The 22,761-nt window shown below is 48.5% G+C and overlaps 1 long non-coding RNA gene across 3 annotated transcripts; it reads right to left on the reverse strand.

Moving 5' to 3' along the window:
- Positions 1-300: 300 nt before the first annotated feature.
- Positions 301-22,114, reverse strand: LOC124231040 (uncharacterized). 3 transcript variants are annotated; one of them, XR_006886361.1, is made up of 4 exons: positions 21,984-22,114; positions 20,732-20,897; positions 6,001-6,229; positions 301-2,389 (listed from the first exon to the last, which is right to left on the reverse strand). It is a non-coding gene; the product is annotated as an uncharacterized LOC124231040 (long non-coding RNA). The 3 variants fall into 3 exon arrangements; XR_006886360.1 differs by having other exon boundaries at positions 20,732-20,900; XR_006886362.1 differs by lacking the exons at positions 301-2,389; positions 6,001-6,229 and adding an exon at positions 10,076-10,112 and having other exon boundaries at positions 20,732-20,900.
- Positions 22,115-22,761: the final 647 nt, after the last annotated feature.

The raw sequence follows: 22,761 nt of genomic DNA on the forward strand, positions 1-22,761 counted from the left end.
GAGGCAAGGATGCAAATATCAAAAGCTACTCTCCGTGTCACTTATCTTGTCCTTCTACCTTCTTGAGGCCAGGGGCTGTGCTGCAGATGAACTAACACCCCAGGGGACCTAATGGCATGCCTTACTCAGAACAGGCCCTCAACTGCTTATAGATCAATTAATTTGATTCTTTTTACTGATCCCTATGTCAAAGTTATCCAACATATAACAGATTTTAGGGCCTTATTTATGAAATTATGAATTGTAGTGTCAAAGTCTGTTTCCATTTTTATTTCTAAGGTACAGATGTTATGAGAGATTTTCATATTCGGGAAGGATACGTATCCCCCAAAACACTGACAGTGGTCTCCGGGGGTGGGATTGTGAGTGGCTTCTGTTTCATTTCTTTTACTTTGCTGTACCCTCCAAATTGTCCTCTGTGACCGTCTGTTACTTCTATAACTGTAAATCACAGTATGTGTTTTTTCTTCATTTTGTTTATGAGTATGAGGCGTTTCGGGGTTCCCCTCTTTCTTGGGGCTCTCAGCATATCTCTTGGCTTCCCTTTGAAAAGCAGCCATTCTGGGATGTCCTTGTAAAAGTCTGTGAGGTCTTAAAAGGTAAAGTCAACTGCAAAGGTTGTTCTGTCTTAATTATGTTCAATTGTCGGGTAACATGGGACTGTTAATAAAAGCGTCTGGGGAGCTAACAGTCAGGGCTGTTGTGCAACTGTGGCCGGGAAGGAGCAGGGAGGCCTGTAAGCCGTGTCTGGCCTCGGGCAGCTCCTCCAGTCCGCTGGCCCTGTCGCTGCTCCTGGGCCACCCGTCAGCATGTTGTCAGGCTGTGTCTGTGCCAGACGAACGCCACCCAGCCACGGTGGAAGCGACCGTTCCTTGACCTTCGCTTCAGACCCCGCCTGCAGGGGTCTCCGGAGGGAAGCGTTCACCTCTAGCCCAAATGAAATGGAGCTTCAGACAAACCACAGCCAAGGCAGCAGCGGCTTCAGGCCCCGAACTTTGCATTTCTTAGTCGGCCAGATGCCCAGCTGCTGAGCACCATGGAACTGCCAAAAATGCCAAGAAGGAGAAGCCAAAGAGCCAAAGGAACACAGACATCTTGTGGCTGGGGTGTCTGTCTCAGAGTTGCCTTGCATGGTGCGGCCAGGTGTGCTGGGGAGTGGCTGGAGCCCTGGGAGAAGGTGGGGCAAATGGGAACAAGGAGGCCAGGCCCACTCTGAGGCTGAAATCCCAAGCAGCTCACCCTGCATGAGGCCAAGTTTGTGAAATCTCCCTCATTCTGGAAAGGATCCTACACAAATTGCTGGGGTTTCCAGTGTGCTATTTGATAAGTGCAAATGGGCTGAAAATATTCTTGAGATGTTTCAGTTTTGTACAATTAGTGGTGGCCGCTGAGGCCCGTCTCGCCGCAGATAGTGTCCCGCCAGTGGCTGCACTGGTCAGGCAGGGCCAGCATTTGTCCCCGACAGTGTACATCACCACCTGTGCCTGTAGAGGAAATTAGGGGTCCAGCTCCACGTCCTCATGGGCTCGCATCCCCTATAGCCCCTCCTTGGCCTTGTCCAGGCAGAGAGACAGCAGTGGCCCCCAAAAATGCCCTGGTGGCAGCGTGATGGCCCCCAGCCAGATCACCCTTTTTCTCCCTTTTAGTCACCAAATGTCAGAGCTGGAAGAAATCTTAATGCTCATGGACCCAACCTCCTGGTTGATGAGCATGAACCCCTCAGGCTCAAGCTTCCTGAGGGCAGGGCAGGCTGGTTCTTGTCTCTGGACTTTGTGTTCCCAGGGCCAGGCACATAGTAGGGCTCCCTAAGTAAGAGGTGAGTGAGTGAATGAATGAATGAATCAACTGACTCCTTTGTCCTTGTCTTACCTTCAGATTGACACTTTGGACAGGTCCCATTTTACTCTGCCCCCTCAGCTTTTCAGTAGAATGAGCCCACCCTGGGGTTGTTACCTTCCAGCCTCACGGAATCCTAGGCACAAAGCCAGCCACACTGCAGCTCCTCAGACACGGGCCCCGCTCCGTGTGGCTGAGGGCAGGGGCCTCAGTTCCTCTCTCAAGTGTCTCTGGAGGAGCATCTACAGCAAGAATTTCCTAACATCAGCCTCTGTATCAGTTCCCTGGGGCTGCTCTAACAAGGTACCACAAGCTTGGCCAAGCTTCGCTTAAAACAACAACAAAGTATTCCCTCACTGTTCCAGAGGATAGAGGTCCAAAAGCAAGGCATGGGTAGGGCTGGTGCCTTCTGCAGGCTCTGAGGCAGAAGCTGTTCCGGACCCCTCTCCCAGCTCCTGGTGGCTGCCTGCAATCCTTGGCCTTTAGATTCATCATCATGCCAGTCTCGGCCTCCATCTTTACGGGGTGGTCTCCCTGTGTCTCTCTCTTCCTCCTACAAGGACACAGTCACGTTAGAGCAGAGACTCACCCTGCCCAGTGTGACCTCATCTTAACTAATTACATCTGCAATGACCCCATTTTCCAAATAAGGTAGTGTTCTGAGATTCTAGGAAGGACATAAATTTTAGGGGGACACTAACCAAATGCATAGAGCCCTCCTGCCCCCACCACACAAAGTTACATCTTGTTCTCCACCTCCCCCCAATCTTACCCCCTTTCCTTTAGGTGGAGGTACGGGCTTCTGGAATGCAGTCTCATCTGCCCACCAGTCTAAGCAGGAGTCAGGAGGTAGAGGGTAGGGAGCTGTCTGTCTGTACTGCTTCCCCTCCATGGCCATGGACACCCTGGGGCTCCCTGAACTCCAAGTCTGAACTGTAAGTCAGCGCGCCCCGCCCGTGCTGCATATCAGCATCACCCAGGGAGCTCTTCGAACATGTGGAGCCCTAACCACACTGCCAGGAATTCTGTTGCACTTGGTCAGGGTGGGACCTGGTGTGGGTGTGTTTCAAATGTTCATCAGGTGACTCTTATCTGAAGCCTGGGATGAAAACAACTGTGTCAGATGCCATGAAAACAACTCTCTCCTTAGGAAAGGGAATGCAGCCCCTCTCCCCGCCACCCACCCTCCCCACATTCGCCAGGCCTATGGGTTTCTGCCTGGTGGGTCTCAATTGCGCATTAGAGAGAACCCTCCCACCTAGTTCCCAGGCTGCAGGAGAGAGCAAAGACATACTTGGGGGACCTGAAACAGCAGCAAGCACAAAATGCCTTGAAGTTTCCCATTTCACTTTCAAAGTTTGAATTTTACATCCTCTTCTATAGCATAACCATCTTGCTTTACAACAATTTTTTAAAAGACTGGGGTTTTTTCCTCCAGAAATATCTAAGTGTAAAAATGAGGCTTCAAAAAGATGTGCCATGTTCAAACTGTGGTTTTGTATACTCCTTGACACACCATTAGGTTCCCCTAAGGTTCCTGACTTTGAAAAGCCTGGCCACAAAGAGATGGGGTGACAGCTGATTTGTTTAACCTTTGGAAGGATTTACATCTTATAGAGGAAAGCCTATGCTCAGAGAGATTAAGTAACTCGCCCAACATCACACAGCTCATTATTAACTGAGTGGGAACTGTGCCTCAGGATCCACCTTTTCCACTGCACTCAACTAGGTCAGCTGCTGGTTTGCTGTGCGACCTTGGACAGGCCTCTTTACCTCTCTGTGTCAGTTTTCTAGCCCATAAAATGCTGATGATATCTGTTCTGCCTCAGAGGATCTGTGTGGAAGCACTTTAAAATTATATGAAAAGGTAATAATACATCGTGATTGTGGTCATTGCAGCCTGACACTTCTAGGTGAGGCATGGAGAGTCCAGCAAGAGTAAACCCTCCAGGGTCAGGCCGAGCTGGCCACTGTCTGAGGGAGGACCAGCATGGCGCACACACCCTGCTCCTTGAGCCAGCTGAGAGGTCCAGGTGAACTCCCTGATGCTCCATGCCCAGGGAAAGCTGCGGCCACACTCCACCTGCCTCCACTGCTCTGAGCTTTTGTCTGCTGGGCCTCAGGCACGGTAACAGGCTAAGAAAGCATTTCCCCCAAAACAACCTTTCTGTCCCCCTCCGAGAGTATGGCAAACAATAGCAGTGCCAGCACCTCCCTTCTGCTTTAACGAGGCCGCACAGACCTTTCCCCACCAGCCATCCCCTCCAGAGGAAGTGGGCGGCCAGCCTGCTCCAGACCCCTCCCTGCCTGCCAGCAGCCTGAGCTGGGCTCCTTGCCCCACATTCGTCTGCTCTTCTCTGTTTACACTGGGAGGGGAGCTTCTGCGGAGCTTAAGTGCAGTTCTGGCCCTTTTGTTTGTTTTCAAGTCAAGTTACAACTTTGCTCCTGGATTTATTGCAAATTCCATTTATCTTCTTCTGCCCAGGGTCTCTGCACAAATCCTTTAGAGCTTCCCTCCCCCACTGCGGACAAATAACCAGGGGCACGGGGAAGGGAGGAGCAGACAGACAGACGGACAGACGGATGTGGAGGAGGCACACACCAGGAAGGGGGGCCAGAGGCTGTCCCAGGTGGCGCTGGGGAGAAAGAGCGGGGCTGGCAATGCAGGAGCAGCCATAGATCACCCAGGGAGGACAAGGCCAAAGGAAGGTCAGCCGCCCTACCTCCAGCCTCCTTCTTGCAAAGACCTCCATAGGGAGGAAGAGGAGGCTGACAGGCAAGGAAATCCCAGGCCTTAGCGGAGGGAACAGAGAAGGGACGCTTCTGATTTGGAGGGAAGGAGCTCATGGCGGCTTCTGGCAGGGAGTGGTATGAGATCAGCAGTCCCAAGGGGCCTAGAAAGGCCACCACGTGGGGTTGTCTGACAAGGGCTGCGGGTCTGAGGGTTGAGCATGGGCATGTGCCCAGGGAGGCCACCCCGGGCACAGCTGGGCACCAGCACAGCATCTGAGTTCCCTCTGTCCTCTTTCCTCCCCAAACACCGCTGTTTCCATAAACTGCTGATGAAGAGCAGACAGCTATAAGCCGGAGCTCACCAGGGAGAGAAAGAGAATCAAGCTGAGCTGGACAAACCGAGAGCCGGGTGTCCAGCTGTGCTGCTGGCTCGTCCTCCTAAGCAGGAAGTGCCGACGGCCTGGCCTCTGTCCCTCGCAGAGTTCCCTGGCTTGGGGGTGTGCAACGGACAGTCACCAGCTTCAAAAGGGGTCTCCCAGTTTGGAGAGGGGGTGGTCTCAGGGGCTGGGAAAGCGGAAACTGCTGGAATCTCAGCACCTAAGGGCTTGACCTCAGAATGGGGTTTTAACCGACCTTGGCCCCGGAGGCAGCTGCAAGTGGCTGGGGTGACCGCAGAGTGCCCCTGAGCAGGCTGCAGGGCAGTGAGCCGGCCACAGAAGGAGTCACTTCTCATGCCCCGCCTCCATGTCCCAGTCAAAGGCCTGGAACTCAGGGCTCAGAACGGCAGCCGGGACCTCGCTCAGGGAGCCTCCAGAAGTGGAGCTGAGTGAAGAGAACCGGGCAGGCCCCCTCTGCCTCCAGGAGCCGTCCCGGCTTCCAACAGGTGCTGCTGCGAACGGGTAGAAGGACGGTGCCCAGGCCAGGCCCCAGGCTCCACCCCTTCTTGGCGCCGTTGGGTCCTCCATCTCTCATCACTCTGCCTCGAGACCAGCCTCCCGCTCCGCCGCGCTGTGGCCCTCCTCGGGCCTCCTCATCTCTCTGGCCTCCGCTCTGCTGTCCCAATTCCTGATCGGCCTGGCCCGGGGCGCAACCTCCAATGGCTCTCCTCTCTCACCTGCCCTCCGCCCCACACCGTCCCTTCAAGAGCTTCCCTTTCAACCAAGGCCCCTCAGGGCCCTCAGCCCTTGACCTTCTTTCCCCAGGCCCAGCCTGAGGGACCCAGCAGGGTCCACAGCCCGTTCACTCTGCAGCTTCCAGGCCCTGCAGGGGACAGCCCCACACTGCCGACCCAAATCATGCCTCCGCAGCACAGCCGAGCCCCGCCCTGCCCTCAGGCGGCAGTCAGCCAGGCCGCTGTCCCTGAGGCTTTCACTCGCCCCAGACCCCCTAGACTCCCCGTCTCCTTCCACCTGCAGATCGCTCACCACCCACCTGACGGAGAAGGTCCAGGCCTCTTCACAGGGACTCCTCACATCTCCTCTTCCGCCTCACAGTCCCTCCACATCACCCTTTCATTTCCCTTCCCTCGGCGAGAGCAGATGACACCCCCGCCTCCTTTGCAAGACACTTGGCCCAAGATGGCGGTGGCTCTGGCCTCTTCCACGCCGGCTCGTCCCCCGTCCTCATTCCTGGGTCAGAAGCTGCATGCTCACAGGATTCCCTGCGATCCGAAGCACATTCACAGTCGAGAAGCACGACCCCAAAGCGTGGCCACGTCTTCCTTATCCTAAAGTGGCTTCCCTTGGCCCGCTTTCTCTCGGTTCACCATCGTTTTGCTCTCGTTCCCTCTGTACAAACCTCTTTATACGGTCCTTTACGCCTTGTTCTCCTTCCTATCCTCTGGGGCAGCCCTTGGCTGCTGCTCGGGGCCATTTCACAGGCCCTCCTCACAACAGCGGCCTGCAAGGCAACCCCAGGCCTCCTCACACGGCTCAGCCCCTCCCACCACTCGACCTCCTTCCCTGGGATCCGCTGGTTACTTCCAGCCTGGCTCCATTCTCTTCTCCGTCCAAATGCTCTTCACCTGCTCCTCTGCCCGGCTGGCCTCTCCTCCCAGTGCATCTCCTCTATCTCATCCACCTCCGCATCTTCAACCATCACTTCCATGAGCCCCAAATCTCTAGCTACCAAAATTTCCACATTCCTGCCTGCCTGCTGGCAATCTCTACAGAGACTCCTTGTAGACACCGCAAAGCCTTTCTGCACAAAATTAAGATCTGAACACACCTCTCTTCTTGAGGTTGCCGATTTGTTTACGAATCTCCACCCTCCCCATTGCTCAGGCTCAAAACCCTCAGAAGTGTCTTCATCTCCTTCTCCCTCTCCTTGCACATCTGACTAGCCTGCAGAATCTTCTTTTGCATTATCTTTTATATCCCTCCCCACCCCAGTGTTGCTGTCTAAATTCAAGCCATTGTCATCTCTCCCCTGGACCTTTCAGCCTTTGGGCCTCCTCTGCCATGGTCCACTTGCCCTTGGACACAGAGCCCATCATAGTGGTCCACCTCCCTTTCAGAAACCCATGTGGATTCCATGCTGCTTATGGGTCCCCGGCCAGGGAGAGGCCCTGACTGCCCTTCCAGCCCAATCCTCACTGCTGCCATCATTTATTGACTGAGGACCTGCTATGTGATGTGTACCTGTGCTTGGATCACAGCCACCTACTCTACTCCCAGAGCTTGCCACCCTGCACTCACCCAGTTGCTGGTTCCTCTTTTGGTTCACTCGTTTTATCCACCACAGATGCCTCCTCTTCTTTGTTCCCATATCTACCTGTCAGCACCTCATCCAACCGTACCCAAGGCCTCGCTCATAGCCCACCTCCTCCGAGTAACCTGTGGGAGTCCAAAGGTAGACTCAATCGCTCCCCTTCCTCGTTCTCCCTTAGAGTAGTGTTTGTTTCCTATCACAACTGTGTCCGAATATGTGTGAGTGTGTGTATCTCATCTCCCCAGTGTGTGGTCCTGCAGACCGCAGAACAGTTCTTATTCAATTTTGTTGCCTACAAGTATTTAGTAAGAGTTTGTTGCATTTGAATCAGGTCCTGTTACCTCAATTCACGGATGATAAAACTGTGGCCAGAATGGCCTCAGTCTTAAATGCTAGCTGGCAGCAGAATCGCATGCCAGCCCTAGTCTCCTGGTTGCTAGTATAGCACTTGGGAAATAAGGAATCCCAGGCTCACTTGCCCATTGTCTGATCGCACGTGCCCTCCACAGATGTACTCAGCTGTCCTCGACTCTTCTCTTCCTCCCACAAACTGGGCAGACTAGAACCAGAACAGAGAGACACTGGACGAGCAGCCAGAGGTCACCCAGCCTATTTTTCCACCACCACCCCCAGGTCTACACTGAATAGCCAACAGCGAGTTTAATCCTATTTTCTGAACCTCCTGGGAAATTGCTTCCTTGCCTTTTTCAGCAAAAGATGTCATCATCTTCCAACGTCTCCAGGGAAAAATCTTCCACTTTCCTCTCCTCTAAATCTTCCTTCTAACCCTCCAACCCTTGACACCCGCCATAAATCTTGTTTTCTCTAGCTGGGTCTTCTGCAGAGGTGGGAAGAGCTTCTCCTGCCCTCCTCACAGCATCATCTTTATTGCAAGAGGATTTCTGAGGCTTGTTAAGGCTTGTAGCTCCCAGGAGGGAATGTACCTTATAAAAATAAACAAATTAGTGTGTAAAAGTCAAATAGGATACCACCACACTGGGTAGTCACATGGAAGTCATATACAGGAATTTAGAGAAAGCTAAGCTTTTTCACTTAGTGAAGGTTTACATATAGTCTGTGCCTGGGCACCCAGAGCACAGAATGTGCTCAGCCCCGCCAGCACCTCTGGCCTGGGACATCGCAGCACCTGTTAGATCTACCCTTGCTTTCAGAGCTCCCTGCTTCCAGTCTAGCTGGGGCCTTACGTCAAATCTAGTGAAAGATTCTGTTTTTTAATTTCGGAAGGAATTGGTTCATTCACCTTCACAAAAGCCAGTGGGAGGGTCATGCATGAGACTCAAATCCTTATCATGAATTTCAAAGAACTGGGCTGAGTAAATACAATTGTCACGCCAACCCGAGATGGCACAGATTGCATCAATTGCTCTCAGGAGCAACCGTAGACATTTTGAAAGTCCTCCACACGGCATTCTGTACGACTTGGAACAGAAAAATAGTTATTTCTCTGAAGGAGCTCGTGTACTCCTTCAAGGGCAAGCTGGAGCAGGCTGCCCCAGGAGAGGGCCCTCACAGTTGAGTGCTCTCGCTTGCGTGGGAAGTCCAGCTGTCTCAATGGGGCCCAGGAGACAGACTGACGAGGGGAGAATTCCTGTGTTTGGGACCGGGCTTGAAAAGTCTTCTGTTTGTTACACCCGACTTGCAGAAGAGCAGAAAGAATTTCCAGCTGTCGTTGGGGTGGGAGAGCCCCCTGATGCTGACGGGGGCTGTTTTTGTGCTCTGCACTCTCCTATCCCTTCTCCTGGGCTGGTCACCCCATCAAACACCTGGTCCCATGGGCCAGCTCTGGAATCAGATGACCCTTTGCCACCAACAAACACAAGTGGCAAAAGGACAAATACTCTTTGATTCTGCTTATATGAGGAACCTAAAGTAGTCAATTCATAGAGACAGAAAGTAGAACAGTGGCTGCCGGGGGCTGGTTGGGGGATGGGGAGTTAGTGTTTAATGGATATGGAGTTTCAGTTTGAGAAGATGAAGTTCTGGACATAGACGGGGAACAAAGTGAATGTATTTCATGTCTCAGGATAGTATACTTAAAACTGGTTTAACGGTACATTTTATGTTATGTATATGTTACCACAATAAAAAAAGAAATGCAAGTGGGAGCTCAGCCCTGGTCATAGCACTGCTGAGAGAAGGCCTCCTGGGTGTGTGTGTCTGTGTGTGTTCATGCTCGAACATGTTGTGGGTGTATGTGGCCCTGAAGGAGTGAAAATTGATCCACAAACAATAAGATCCACAACAACTGGACCGAACCATTTAATCTCTGGGCTCTCCCCATGACTAATTCGGGGGTCAGTCGGCATAACTCAGTCCAATGGGAGATAGTCAGTGGAAGCTGTCGTTTAAATGCTAAAGAGCCTGCATGACATCCTTGGAGGGCCACAGGAGAGGCCTCTTCTCTATGACCTGTTCCAAAATGCATGTCGGTTGTTCTAAGAAAGACTAGATTTTTGGAGTCAGAGAAATTGGAGCTAGAGTTCAGGGCCTGTGCTGCGCAGGGGCCAGTCATAATGCCCCCACTTAAACTGAAATGCCTCAGATCGAAAGAGCGATGAATGTGAAAACGTTTTTCATAAACTTTAAAGTGCCTCTTATCACCTTTTAACTTTGCAAGTAAGCCTGGCTATGGGAGCAAGTTAGCAATGGACTTTAAAAAGAATTCATGCTGCAGGAAAGTCCTAGAATACAATTCACCCGCCCTGCCTGCTACAGGCTTCTTCAGGCGTTGGAGGCGGCCCAGTAGCAACCACAGCTGAGAATAAAATCAAAAGTCCGAAGAGCTAGACTTTTTGAGAAAATAGCTTCTGTACCTTTGGGGAGAGATTGGCCTGAGTTAAATCAGATATTCCTATGAAGATTGGCACATTAAGCCTTTATCTGTTATCAATACTGGGGCATAAAGTCATCTCTATCAGATCCTTATTTATTTATTTATTTGTTAGGAAGATTCTCACTGAGCTAACATCTGTTCCAATCTTCCTCTATTTTATGTGGGATGCTGCCACAGCATGGCTTGATGAGCAGTGTGTAGGTCCACGCCCGGGATCCAAACCTGTGAAGTCGGGGCTGCCAAAGCGGAGTGCACGAACTTAACCACTATGCCACCGGGCTGGCCTCGGATCCTTAATTTTAATTCACATACCATAAAATTCACCATTTTAAAGTGTATAACTCAGCGCTTTTTTAGTGCAATCACAAAGTTGTATAACTACCACTACTATCTAATTCAGAATATTTTCATCACCCTAGAAAGAAATCTCATATCTATTAGCAGTCACTCCCCATTCATCCCTTCTCCCACCCCTGGCAACCACTAATCTACTGTCTGTCTCCAGATCTGCCTATTCTGGACATTTTGTATAAATGGAATACACAATATGTGACCTTTCGTGTCTGGTTTCTTTCACTTAGCATAATGTTCTCAAGGTTCATTCATGTTGTAGCATGTATCAGAATTTCATTCCTTGTTGTGGCTGAATAATATTCCATTATATGGATATACCACATTTTGTTTATCCATTCATCAGCTGATGCACATTTGGGTTGTTTCTGCTTTTTGGCTACTATGAATAATGCTGCTATGAACATTCATGTATAAGTGTATGTGGACACATATTTTCAATTCTCTTGGGTACATATCTAGTAGTGGAATTGCCGGTCAAATGGTAACTCTGTGTTTAACTTTTTGAGGAACTGTCAAATTGTTTTCCAAAGCAGCTGCACCATTTTGCGTTCCCACCAGTAGTATATGAGGGTTCTAATCTCGTCACATTCTTGCAACACTTGTCATTGTCTGTCTTTTTTATTATAGCCATACTAGTAGGTGTGAAGCAGTATCTAACTGTGATTTTGATTTGCATTTTCCTAATGACTAAAAAGGTTGTGCATCTTTTCATGCACTTATTGGCCATTTGTACGTCTTTGTTGGAGAAATGTCTATTCAAATACTTTGCCTATTTTTAAAATTTGGAATGTTTGTCTTTTTATGGTTGCATTGTAGGTGTTCTTTATATACTCTGGGTACAAATCTCTTATCATATATGTGATTTGCAAATATTTTTCCCATTCCAAGGGTTGTCTTTTCACTTTCTTGATAGCATCCTTTTGCACAAACATTTTTAATTTTGATGAAGTCCAATTTATTTTTTCTTTTGTTGCTTGTGCTTTTGCAGTCATGGCCAAGAAACCATTGCCTAATACCAGGCCACAAAGATTTATACCTGTGTTTTCTTATAAGAGTTTTGTATATTTAGCTCTCACTTTTAGGTCTTCGATCCATTTTGAGTTAATTTTTGTATGTGGTGTAAGGTAGGGGTCCAACTTTATTCTTTCACATATAGATACCCATTTGTCTTGGCACCTTTTGTTGAAAAGACTATTGTATCACTATTGAATTGTCTTGGTAACTATGTCAGAAATGGACCATTCTCTTTTTTAATGTAAGCATTTAAAACTTTAAAATTCCAACCAAATGCTAAGTGAAAGAAGCCAGACACAAAAAGCTACATAGTGTAAGATTCCACGTATATGAAATGTCCAGAATGGGCAAATCCATAGAAACAGAATGTAGATTAATGCTTTCCAGGAGATAGGGGGAGGAGGAATGTTCTGTAATTAGGGGTGATTGTTGCAAGATACAATGAATACCATAAAAACCACTAAATTGCACATTTTAAAATGGTGAATTTTATGTTATCTGAATTATATCTCAATTGTTTAAATATTAAGCTGGTTGTGTGGGTTGAAGAAGAAAAGTTGGCAATTGTTACTTTATTGCACTTGCAATGTAACAGTTTCTGAGGCACTGTAAGAAAATAATTCAGATTGTGGTGATGGCTGCATGACTGTAAATTTACTTACAATAATTGAGTTGTGTGCACTTGAAACAGGTGAATTTTTAATATGTAAATTATACCTCAGCAAATATGTTTTTTAATAAGATTTTTAAAAATTCCATTCAACCTCTGCTTTAGCTGAATCTTAGACATTTTGATATGTTATGCCTTCATTTTCACTCCATTCAAGATAATTTTAAATTATTTTTGCATTGTCTTCTCTGACCCTTGGGTTATTTAAAATGTAATGTTTAACTTCTAAACATTTAAACATTTTCCAAACATCTTCCTGGTTTTTATTCTAATATAATTATTTTGTGATGAGATTTCAAACTTTAAAAACTTGTTTAGTCTTTTCTTTATGGCCCAAATTGTAGTCTATCCTGATGACTATTCCATGGGAACTTGAAAAGAAATCCGTATTCTGCCATTGTTGAGGGGAGTTTTCTAAAAACGTCAGTTAGGTCAAGTCAGTTGACAGTGTTATTCAACTCTTCTATTTTTTCTGCCTATTTGTTCTCAGTTCCTGAGAGAGCAGTAATGAAATACCAAACTATAATTGTGGATTTGTCTAGTTCTTCTTTCAGTTTGGTCAGTTTTTGTCTCTTTAAAAACTTTTATTTTTCTCATTATGAAACTGCCCGTCTTTATCGCTGGTAATATTCCTTGTCCTCAAGTCTGCTTTTGCTGTTATTAACACAGTCATCTAGCTTTCTCAGGGTGAGTGTCACACAGTATCTTTTTCTATTTTTCTGTTAAATTATTTGTGTTTTTACATTTAAAATAGGTTTCATTTACAATGCTTTTTATCCAGTTTCATAATCTCTGCCTTTTAGTTGGGCTATTTGGACCATTTGCACTTAATTATAAGAGCATATAATGTACTTACAATATGTTTGGTTTAGGTATACTGTCTTACTGTTTGTTTTCTATTTGTCCCATGTGTTCTGTGTTCTCTTTTTCATCTTTCCCTGCCTTTTTTTTATATTCAGGGTACTTTTTTATGATTTCATTTTATCTACAACATTAATTTATTAGCTACGCTCTTATGTTCAACGCGCTATTGTTGTAAAATGTTATACATTTTACTTCTACATATGTTATAAACTTCACAGTACTTTCTTCTTAATTTTGCTTTAATATTTTAAAGAGTTTTTTTAAATGGCAACTAAGTCTTTTATATTTACCCTCTTGTTTACCGTCTGGCATTCTTCCTTCTTTTGTATAGATCCTAGTACTCTTTTTCTTTTGTTCTTTCTAAAGTTCTTTGTTCTTTCTAAAGAACTTTAACATTTCTTGTAATGAAGATCTGCTGGTGATGAATTCTTCTAAGATTTTATTTGTCTCAAATAGTATTTTGCCCTTGTTTTTAAAGTATATTTTCATTGGATACAGAATTCTAGATCAGTTTTTTCTTCCAGCGTGTTAAAGGTATTATTCCATTGTCTTCTGGCTTGCATAGTTTTGATCAAAAGTCTGCAGTTTTCTTATCTTTGTGCCTCTATAAACTATGTCTCAGGCTGCTTTTAAGATTTTTCTCTTTATCACTAATTTTTAGCAATTTGATTTTCTTTGTTGGTTTTCTTTATCTGTCTTGCTTGGACTTCATTGTGATTCTTGAGTCTCTAGTATTCCCAGTTTTTGTCAAATTTGAAAAACTTTTGGCCATCATTTCAGCAAAAATTTGTTCTCTTCCTTATCTCCTTTCCAATCCCATGTTAGACCACTAGATAATGCCCCAGGTTACTGAGACTCTCTTCATTTTTTTATGTTTTGTTTTGGCTTGTCTTTTTCCTCTCTGTGCTTCATTTTGGATAATTTCTATTGCTATGCTTACAGCTTCATTTGGTTTTCTTCTGAAGTGTCCAGTTTGCTTTAAATTCCATCCACTGACTTTTCATTTCAGATATTGTTTTTTTTTTCATTTCTAGAAGTTTCATTTGGTTCTTTTTTTATGTCTTTCATTCCTTCCTCATTACATTCCTGACTGTCTTTAAATCCTTGAGCACATTTTGCTTACTTACAATAGCTGTTTTGAGGTGCCTCCATGCTCACTCTTTCAATTCTATCGTTTTCAAGTCTGCTTCTACTGACTGAGTTTTCTCTTGGTTATGGGTCACATTTTCTTGACTCACCTTGTGAGTCTAGTGATTTTTGATTGAATGTTGGATATTTTAAAAATTACATTATTGATTGTGTTTTGTTATCTTCCTTTAAAGAGTGTTGGGCTTTTCTCTGGCAGGCATTTAGGTTAGTTATGGATAAGGTTGACCTTTTAGGGGCTTATTTTAAACTTTGTTAGAGTGGGTCTAAAGTTTCTTTTTCTTTGGGGATAGTTTAGTTCTACTAGTAGGGCAGAACCCTTATGGGGTCTCTACTAAATGCCCTGGGTGATCAAGCTGGTTGACATTTGAATATTTCTCAGTCCCATGTGAACTGTGAATTATCCAGCTTATAGCTCCTGGCCGTTCCTTGCCCAGTCTTATGGAGCTTCACTTTGTGTATACACTTAGTATTAAGAAAATACTCAAGAGGACCCTTATGCAGATTTCTGGGGCTCTTTCCACATAGCCCCCTCTTTTCTAGAACTCTGCCCCACGACTTCCATCTAAAATCTCCTTGACCTTCAATTTCGGTCTTTCAGCTCCACAAGACCACCATACTCTGCTTGGGATTCCTTTTCCTGCTCTATAGTCCAGAATGTGTCTCCAGTCAGACACGGAGGTGATCAGAGGGCTTACCTCATTTCTTTCCTTTATCTCAGGGATCACAATCCTGCGCTGCCTGTTGCACAGTATCTGAAGCCATCAGTATATTTATCTTGTTTAGTTTACTAGAGTTTATGGTGTGAGGGTAAATCTGGATGCTGTTGCTCTGTCATGGCCAGGAGCAGACAACTTAAGAACTGATTTTGATAAAGAAATAGTGGTGAGAGAGGGCATGCCCCAAAACTAGACACTGATGACTCACCTGGGGGTCCCAGAGTATAGGGAAACAACAGAAAAAGCAAATGTGGAGGCTCTAAAAACAAACCTCACCTGTGTTCCCAGGGGGCTAGATATCTTCCACTTGCTCCTCTAGGTCTACACTCCACACTTCACTCTGCCCTGTACCCCAGAGGACTGACCTGTCTATACTGCATCAGTGGGGCTCCTTTGACCTCTGGTTTCTAGCTGTGCTCAGGCAAAGGGAGGGACCAGCAGGAAACTGGAAGGCAGGAGGATTACTTATTCTCCTAGTTCCTTCCCTGCCCAATCACTGTGGGCTAGTTTTGTCTTTCCACCAAAGGTCACAGGTCCTATCAGGCAGCCCTCTCCTTATAGGTACTCTCTCTGGGTTCTAGTAACTATTCCTTCCTCTTGACCCTTCCGATTTAGTGATGGTAATGCCTCCTCAATGTTATTAAACCTAAAGTATCACACCATCCTTTGTTGGTTCCCCTAATCCCTGACCAAACCTTGCTAAATAATTCCCTTCATTAAATTCTCCTGTCTCTAGGCCACCATAACCCTGACTGATAGTGCAGAATTGTTGATGCTGCCCCTAACTGTGAACAATCTACTGCCCACTAATTGTATGTCCTTAGGCAGGTGACTTTACTGACTTCATCCTCAGTTTGCCCTTGTCATAGCCTTGACTATTTGGGGCCTTATAAATCGGAAGCTCAAATCCAGGAGGCTGCACCACAGCAGCAGCCCTGGGGCAAGTAGTACCCTCTCCCCATCTCTTACCTTTTTTTCTGTCTCCTACTCCCACACTGGAATTCCTGGCTTAGCTGCTCTGCTTCATAGGGTAATCCCAGTGTCTCTCTCCAGATCTTAGCAACAGATACAGCCTGCTGAGGGCTAAGAGAGCAGCAGGCCAGATGAAGACCACTTACATGGGGACAACTATCACTTTGGGATCATAGTCAAGGTCAAGTTCATACACGCTACTCAGCTTTTAGCCCTGATCAGTAGGACTCAACACACAAGCTTTTTTCCGTCCCTCCTGATACAAACTCCCTGAAGAAGATTTATTTTTATTTTTTAACTATAGAGACAGATGAATAGTGTGAGTAAAGAAAAATGTTAAAAGATCAGGATTTTAAATAATAGAGAGGGAAAAGTCACGAGTTTTGAAAGGTTAGTGTTACATAGAGATAATCCTGAGGTCAAGAAAGCCAGTTAGAGCTGGGCACTGCAGCCTCCCCCAGGCTGAAACAGATTTAGAAATGGAAGACAGGTATGGTGGAAGAAATCCACGAGCAAGAAGAACCACAGAGTTAGTGGCAGTCTACTCGGAAAGATGTTAGGCCAAGCGAAGACCATAAATGAGAACACATAACCTCTCGGGCCAGCATCCCCAGCCCCCTGCCCGGAGAGAAGGAAGATGAAATGGTCCTCCACCCTCTGTGAAAGCCCATGAGACCTCCTTGCCTTCCTGGGGAGGTTATTTCTACAGAGTGCAGCTTCTGTGTCTTCTCCTTGACCAAAGGACACTGAAGGCCCCTTTGAGGTTTCTAGCATGACAAGCTAGTCACTCTCCAGGGCGGACGGTTTTCCTAGAGTTTCACTTGACCATTGCCCCAAATGTAATGCACCTTCCCCTGCCCATGCTGGGACTCAATGCCAAAGCCTCCGGGGCCACTGCTCCTGGGTCAACACCTCTCTTGCCATCTCCCTCTAAGGCTCCTTCCAAGATTTCGGGTAAGGTTTACACTTCTCTGGGAATCACGCCTTCTCACCTTTACTCTTACATAGCCTTGAACATGACATTGCATCTTTTTTAGAGAAAAGGCCAGTGTTTTCCTGTTATTTGTTGACATTGAAGGCAACCCAGACGTCCCTGAGAATGCACCCAGGCAGGTTGTTGGACTGGATCTACTCAGGAGCCCTGGGGTTCCTGACAGAGTCAGCAGGCCCCTGAGGTGGCAGAGCCCTAAGAATAGCACCCCTTCCCTATGGCCTCTACATGACACCCCTTCTGACCTGCCCCCACCCGGGGAGCTGTTGTAATCTGATTCGCTGTTCCCTCTGTTACGGCTCTGGTTTCTGATAAGGACCTTCCATGAAAGAAGCCTTGCTCACACCTGTGCCAGCTGCCCACACTATTGGTTCAACGCTTGGAGGGTATAACCCTTTGACCCCTAACCCTTGACCCTGACCCTAATGAACTATTCCCACTGGGCCTTCCTGCGAATAAACCTATACTTAACATTTTTTGGCTGAAGGGAGAGAAGAGACAATTCACTCGATGATTTGCCATGATTAGAGTAATTAATACTCCAAATCCCAGAGTAGGAGGGGCTGAAAGGCTTAAGGCTCTTGAACGCTTCCTTTTCTCAAACTAATCTGAACCTTCTTTCCCTGCCTCCTCTAATCACATTTCAGGCCCTCACCTGTCTGTCCACAGCTAATTCACTTGGTCTGGGAAGGGATGCGGCAAGAGTAGATACAATGCCTTGCAGCTGACCGGTGGCAGCTATGGAGTTTCCGTAATGAGGGCCTAGAGGTGGACAGCTGGCTGAGGCAGAGGCTAGGGGATTTTTCTTCAGGCTGTTTGTATAGGAAACATATTTTTCACTTAGAGTGCATGTTTATTTAGGACGGCGATTGGCGGGGAGGGGAGAGGGCCCTCCCTAAACCACGACTTGGCACCAACATTGCAGTTGACTGTCCTGCGAAACTGGCTTCACCCCGTCAGTAGATTTTCTCACTCTTCACTCTTTCTCCCCCTTTTTGCTCACTCAGTCCCTGGCAAATCCTATCCCACTGGTTTTCGTCCTATTCATTCATCTGTCCGTCTGTCCACTCATCCACCCATCCATGATGGCAGCGCCTCCCCAACGGGAAGCAGAAGCCCCTCGCCAGAGAGACACTCGTATTTTTCACGCGGGTCTGTGGGGTCATCCCAATTTGGCTTCATATCCCAAGAGCTGCCCAAGGCTGCTGACTGCAGCTCTCCACAGCACCTTTCTCCTCTTCTCATCCCCTCCCATCCCCTTCTCTTCTCCTCCGAGCGTCCTTTTCTGATTCCCCTCCTTTTTCTTTCTCTGCTCCCCATGCTCTAGGCCTACCCAAGGCAGCCACCACGGATATTTTGTAGCCATTGAAACTAAAGAGGAGCAGCTGAGCCCAATCCTCAAAAAGCTGACTGCCCCCTTCCCACAGGTCCCCCGCCACCCCAGTCACCCCCAGTTTGCCCAGAGCAGAGCGAAGCTGGCCTTTTCCTCCTGGGTCTGGATTTTAAGGCCTCCCTGGGGCGCCCAGGACATCAACCCTCCATGTGGGGGCACTGGGCTGGTGATAGCCCCTCCTACAGGGGAAAAACGAAGCTCCTAACACAGAGAAAACTGCTTTTCCTCCTGTTGCTATTGACAACAGAACAACAGAGCCAGGATTTAGTGGCCCAGCAAGAATAAAACAGTGCTGTCAGCAGCCAGGGCCCAGCTCATCTCCTTCCAGCGGTGGCCTGGGTTCTGTGCACAGTGACAGTGATTGTAACCAGACCCAGAGCGCTGAGGTGCAGGAGGCAGGCCCACAGCCACGGCACCACCCTCCTGTCCCTGTCTTCTCCTGCCTCTGGCAGGCCCGCCAGGGGTCTTTCCCCCCACCAGGAGCACGGTCGGCGTTGGGCCCACAGAGGGCTCTGCTTTCAGATCTGCACTCTCAGCCCACATCTTCCTTACTCTCCTAACGAGGGGCCGGGCCCGGAGCCTGGGCACCCAGAATGGTTCTGCAGCCACGCCTCTAACCTGGCCCGCACCCATCTCTGGTCCCCCTTCCACTGTCCAGGCCTCCAGAGCCCCATCGGTCCTAAAATCGCTGGCTTGAGGCTGGAGGGACCTTGGCGATCATCTGGTCCCAACTCTCTCAGAGCAGATGAATCCCTGCTAGGAATTAGACTCTGCACAGGGCTGGGTCCCCTAAACACAGGCGTATCACAGACGGGGAGCCCTTCAGACTTCGGGACACGAGGTGGGGAGCAAATGGCTCCAGTCCCCCCCTATTATTTGGGGCCCCACTGGGCCAGGGTTGGTGCAGATACATTTTGATGAATGTAGACATGGTCCCTCTCCTCCTGAAGCTGTCTAGTGGGGCAAACAGAAAAGGGATCAAGTACAGGGCGATGCTGTTTCCTGCATCCTTGGGACAGGGGTCCCATGTCTGGGGAGGGGCAGTCAGAGAAGGCCTGCCCAAGGAAATGGCATTTAAATGGAAGGCAGGAGTATATTTTTCTCATCAGCCTCTTCACCCAGAGCCCAGCACAGGGCTGGCACATGGTAGATACTCAGTAAGTGTTTGTTGAATGAATGCATCAGGAAATGAACAAACCTCTCAACATTTCCTGAGAGCCCCTGTTTGCTTACAAGATTTGGGGCTGGGTCTATTAACGTATCCGTTTCCTAAAAACCTAACAAAACTCAAAGTCAGGTGGCCTCATGAGGGCTATTCGTGCTATGGACAGGCCACATGCTGTTCATTCCGTTTTAGAGGGGAGCGTGCTGAGTCACGGCCGGGGAAGACGAGACCCCTGAGATCCCAGGGGGAGTCTTCCAGATGCACCCCAGCCCCCATGGATCACACCATGGAGGATTCCGTAAATGGACTCATCAAAGCGGGGAAGGCCAGTCCCCTGACAGGTGACTGGATTTAGATCTGAAAGCAGAGATGGGCTAAAACTCCCTGCGCCCAGATGTCCTAACCACAGACCGAAGCTCAAGAGGAGGCGAGGGGAGACTGGTGCCATGGTGGTAAGAGGTTCTTGGAAATTCCCGTGAAACATCCAGATGAGCCAATCCAGGGCAGTTTCCAGCAGGACTGTGGGTAGACTGACCGGCTGTTCCATCCCCAAGGACTGTCTTCACTTCAAAGACTAGATTCTCCGTCCCAGGAAAAGTTGGCCCTGCTGTGAAATGCCCCAAACTCTCACAGACCTCAAAACACACCCACATTAAGGTGTTGCTCTTGGGCCTCCAGGAACCTGTCTCTAACGTACAGCAACAAGCATCCTCTCCCTTCTCCCTCTCCAGCAAGCACCTCTCTAAGAAGAGAAACTGGAGCTAGTGACATTGGGTGGAGGCAAGGCCACCATGTACAGTTGTGTAGGCTGTTCACTGTACAAGAGGGTGGGTGGGGGCTGAAATCCAGTCCTCACTCTGCATGCCAAGCTGTGGCCCCTGGTATGGCTGCATCCACACAGAGGAAGGGGGCCTTTTTCTGATTTGCACATAGGTGCCATATGGGCTAGCAGTGACCCTGGGTGGAGAGCCCAAAGAATTACATCTGGGGAGAAAAATAAGCCAATCCTTCTTCTGCCACCACCTAAATAGTCTAACCAGGTGTTCCTCAAATGATCACATATGCTAATAGGGCAGACTTCTCAGCAGGTAATAGAATGTGATGGATAAAACAGTAGGCCCAGGAAGGCTTTATGTTTTGTTTTTCTGTCTTGAGTTCAGATGACAGTGAAAATTGAACTACTGAGATGCACTAAGGAAGGATCAAATGTCTTCTTCTGTTAAACTGCTTGAGGGAGAGTAAAGATTTACACTATGTATGACTCCTTTGGGGTGCAACCCCAGGGCTTTGGAACCTTTCCCAGACACTTACCTTCGGCCTTTCGGTCAGGAAGAGGGCCCCTGAAAGATGAGGTGAAGTAGGCATTCTCTCTGGAAGATGACCCTCCCCATGGGGGGCCAGGCTTCTCACCGGAGGACACTCCATCCTCAGAGTGACTAGTTGACCGTGCCTCCATTTGGTGACATCACACGACGTGCTGCTTGGAAAAGGAAGTGGGATTCTAGCAAACACTGGACGGATGCAGAAGGAAGGGCTGTGGTCCCCTTGCTGGGTGCTCTGCTTTGCAGGGGCATGTGGCAAAGGTAACTCACACCCATGGGCAGGGCAGCTGCCCGCCCACAGAACTGCTTCCTCAGTATGAGATCCTCTGCTATCTGCCCATCTGTCCAGTCTTCCTGGAGGTCAAAAAACAAGCCACGGGGTGAGGGGCGGCCCCATGGCCGAGTGGTTGGGTTCACGGGCTCTGCTTCGGTGGCCCAGGGTTTGCTAGTTCCGATCGTGGGTGCAGACCTGGCACCCCTCATCAGGCCATGCTGAGGCGGCGTCCCATATAGCACAACCAGAAGGACCTACAACTAGAATATACAGCTATGTACTGGAGGCTTTGGGGGGAAGAAGAAAAAGAAAACACACAAGCCACGGCTGGGGAAGCTGAGCGGAAAGATGAGCAAGGAGCAGGGCCTGCAGATCGCAGCTCTCCTGGCGCTCCGGGCACCTCCACGGGCCGGAGTGTGAAGCGGGGCCAAGGGACGGAACTGAAATGCTCCCTGAGGCCCTGGAGATGCCCTGAGCTCAGTTCCCTGCCCGCATAGCCCCAGTACTCTGGCTCCTGGACCAGGCAATTACCTGTGCACGACCCCCAGCGGGCCGATCTATCCCAGGTTTCAGGAAGGGGAACCTGCGTTCCCCGGGCCGTGGGAACTCCGAGGACACAGGGGCTGGGACGCATGTGAGCAGCCTGGCCAGGAAAATCAGCCCAACGTCATAAGGATCCTGTGTGATGCTCTCAGGAAGCAGGTGAATGGAGCAGCCAGGACCTCGGGCAATTTCATTCCCAAGTGAGACTTCCTCCTCTTCCCTCATTGTCCCTTTTGTTTTTTCTAAGCAAAAGCTACTGGTACTACCGCACTCAGGACCTTGCAGACAGTTTCATATCTAGAGCCTTCCTATACCTTATGGAGAGCGCATACGATACCCACATACAACCCTGAGATGAAGCACTGTTACTATTCCTATTCTTACTGGTAAGGAACTAAAGGTTCACAGAGGTTAAGCAACTTACCCAGGATCACACAGTTAATAAGTGGTGAAGCCAGGACTTGAACACAGATCATGTGGCTTTAATGGTCACACCCATTACCACCTCACAGCACAGGGACTTTCAGATCTTTAATGAAGTCGGGAGCCTGAGCTATAATGAGGAGAGAAGATCAGCTTGATGGATCTGCCAGGGCCAGGGAGGGTAGGAATCAAGTAAGACAGGGCCCCATCCTCAGGATGTCCACCATCGCGTTGAGGAGATGAGTGTGCATGAACAATGAGCGGCACTACAAAGGCTGTGCACTGTGCCCCAGCCATGGCTCACAAAGGAGGGGTGGTTTGGGGGTACACAGGGGGACGGAAAAGACTGAAAGCCCCTCAAAGTGACTGAGAGGGCAGGCGTTCTCTCCTCTCTTCACTCCCCATCCAGCATTTCATTTCTGCTCAGTTACCTATTGCTACATAACAGACCGCCCTAAAACTCCGTGGCCTAAACTGATTTCTTATTCTCTCTTACACCTCTGCTGACTGGGCTCAGATAGCGGGTTCTCCTTTCAGGATCTCCTGCAGTGACCAGCAAGTGGCAGCCAGGGCTGGAGTCATCCGAAGGTTCTAACGAGCTGGACAGCCAGGTGGATGTAGCTCGTTCACAAGACTGGCAGTGTTGGTGGAGAGCTCAGCTAGCGTTCTTAACAAGAGCACCTATTTCTAGCCTCTCTTTGTGGCTTGGACTTCTGGCTGGTTTCTAGAGCGCATGTCCCAGGAGTGACGGTTTTAAGAGACCCAGACAGATACCAGAA

Source organism: Equus quagga, chromosome 20, assembly GCF_021613505.1.
Source record: "Equus quagga isolate Etosha38 chromosome 20, UCLA_HA_Equagga_1.0, whole genome shotgun sequence".
NCBI lineage: Eukaryota > Metazoa > Chordata > Mammalia > Perissodactyla > Equidae > Equus > Equus quagga.